Here is a 2930-nt window from a genome sequence, read left to right as displayed (position 1 = left end):
TTTTATGTAGTTTGAGTTTTCATTTTTACCAAAAAAAATTACGTAAAACAAAAATTTTAATTTTTTTAAATTTGTAAAAATACTTTTACATCAAACCAAACAAGTGGAAAAGCATTTTTCATAATGAAAAAAAATTTTCAGTTCGCTTTATGCTGAACCAAACGCCCCTAGTCTTCAAACTACGTGGCCGTGACATTTTGGTCGTCAAATTTTATAACCTAATTTATTTGATTATATAAATAATATGAATTTTATCACGTTATTAATCATTACACTATCACATCATTTTTATATTAACGACGAACCAATAATTAGTCAACTAAATTAGTTTGTAATACTTTATTATAATAATTTAGAAAGTTTGGCCCAAATTTGAGAACCTAATGTACAATTTAGCCTGTTTTGGAGAGTAAATTGCACTACTACACCCTTTCATTTTAGTTAATTTTTGTTTTGGTGTTTAAAATAATTAAGTTTGTTATCTAGATGCTGGAATAAGTTATTTGTAACAATTTATTCGGTTTAAGGATAATCTTTTAGGAGTTTGATTTTTCATTGCTTAGAAGGTTTAAGCATATATATTTAATAAACTACCATATTCCACGTGCTAAGTAATTTATGTTATTCTTAAAATAATGATTTAAAGGCAGAATATATATATAGTATATTATTTTAGATATTCAATCATACATCTTATTAATCAAGTAGTCTCACCTTCATGCCCTCGCCCTCGTCCGCGCACCCCCCGCCTTCCTCACTTCCGACCCTGCTGAAGCCGCGCCGCGACTTTTTTTTTTTCCCCTTTCCAACCCTCCTCCACCGTCTCCGACGACGACGCCTCTCTCACTCTCGCTCGCCCTCTCTCGTCTTTTCCCGCCTTTCTCATCCTCTCCCTCTCCCTCCTCTTCCACCGCCTTTGACGACGACGCATCTTCGCTGACGCCGATGCTGCTGAGGTTGCTGCGGCGCCGCAACCTCGGAGTGTGGGGTTCTTAGCGGCGTCGTCACCGGCGCCGTGGCCGCTGGAAGAGAGGGACGACAAAAAAAAATTATAGAAGAAGGATGAAGAAAAAATAAAGATAAATAATTATAGAAAAAAAAAGATGAAGATAAATTGCACAATTAAAATAAAATTGTACTGTTTTAAAAAACGTTGCAGTATTATGGACATAAGTTGCACTATTTAAGATGTAAACTGCACTCTTTAAGATGAAAATTATACTTTTTAGACGAAAATTGCACTACTTGGGAGATATTTACACTGTTTCTCATCTTATTGCACTCTTCGAGATATAAAGTGCAATCTTTAAGATGAAAATTATATTCTTTAAATGAAATTTGCACTCTTTGAGAGATATTTATACTGTTTCTACTATTGTTGCACTCTTTAAAATATAAACTGTACACTTTAAGAGATATTTATATTGTTTCTTCTCTTGTTGCACTGTTTCTCCTTGTGTTGTACTGTCTCTTCTTTTATTGCACTGTTTCTACTCTTAAAGAGTGCAACAAAGAGAAGAAACAGTGTAACAAGAGAAGAAACATTGCAACAAAAGAAGAAACAGTGTAAATATCTCTTAAGGGTGCAGTTTACATCTCAAACAGTGCAACAAAGAGAAAAAATAGTATAAATATTTTTCAAAGAGTGTAATTTTCATTTAAAAAGTATAATTTTTATCTTAAAGGATACAGTTTACATCTCAAAGAGTGTAATAAAAGAAGAACCAGTATAAATATCTTTCAAAGAGTGTAATTTTTATCTTAAAGGATGCGGTTTATATCTTAAGTAGTGCAACTTATATCCATAATAGTGTAACGTTCTTTAAAACAGTACAATTTTATTTTAACATTGTAATTTCATCTTCATCTTTTTTTTTTCTATAATTTTTTGTCATTATTTTTTTTTCTCTTTTCTTATTCTATAATTTTTTTTTGGTCATCCCTTTCTGCCAACGGTCACGGCGCCGGCGACGATGCCGCTAAAGATCCCATGTCCGAGGTTGCGGCGCCGCAGCGACCTCTACGACGTCGGCGTTGGCGTCCGTGAAGATCTATCGTCGTTGGAGGTGGCGGAGGAGGAAGGAGAAGGAGAGGGAGAGGACGAGAAGGGTGGGGAAGGGCGGAGAGGGTGAGAGAGGCGTCGTCGTCGAAGACAGTGGAGGAGGGTCAGAGGGGAAAAAAAAAAAAGAGTTGCGGCGCAGCTTTGGCGGGGTCGGAAGCGAGGAAGATGGGGGTGCGTGGGTGAGGGCATGAGGGTGAGAGACGAGGCAGGTCGTTTCCGCCTCCGCCTCTACCTCTGTTGCCTTTTTCGGCAAGATATAAAAAATGAACGAGAAAAAAAAAAGGAAAGAGAAAGAGGAGGGAGAAAAAGTAATAAGGGTATTTTGGTCAGTTTGCTGAAAATTCGGACCGAATTTACAAAACTGAAAAAAGCGGCCCAATTTTGCAAAAACTCAAAATTTGTGGATTTTTTTATGCAAATTGGCCTTTTTTTTTTAGTTTTTATTTTGAAGTTTTATAAAATCATCCACACAATTTACGATTAAAGCGATAGTTTAATTGGTAACTTTGATTCAACAGAATAACATATTTAATTTAATCGTCATGATTAAAATTTAGAAATCTGTTAATAAAATGAGTATTGTAAATATATTCAAAAAATAAAATCTTATACTCCATTTATTTAAAAAATGACATTTTTATACCAGTCTCATTAATTTTTTTTAATATAAAGGAGTGTCTAATATTTCAAAATGAATAAACTCTATGTGGACTAAAAATTTAGTAAAATTCAATTGATTTTAGTTGAAAAAAAATTATTTTAATTAAAAATAAATATTTTTATTTGGAATAAATTTAGCTGAAAATATTAATCAATTAGGATTTGAATTTGAGATCTCGGGTACCAACCGTCAACCTCTTTGCCACTT

Source organism: Ananas comosus, unplaced genomic scaffold, assembly GCF_001540865.1.
Source record: "Ananas comosus cultivar F153 unplaced genomic scaffold, ASM154086v1, whole genome shotgun sequence".
In the NCBI taxonomy this organism is placed as follows: Eukaryota; Viridiplantae; Streptophyta; class Magnoliopsida; order Poales; family Bromeliaceae; genus Ananas; species Ananas comosus.
The sequence above is the reverse complement of the archived record's forward strand: the minus strand, read 5'-3'. Positions refer to the sequence as shown.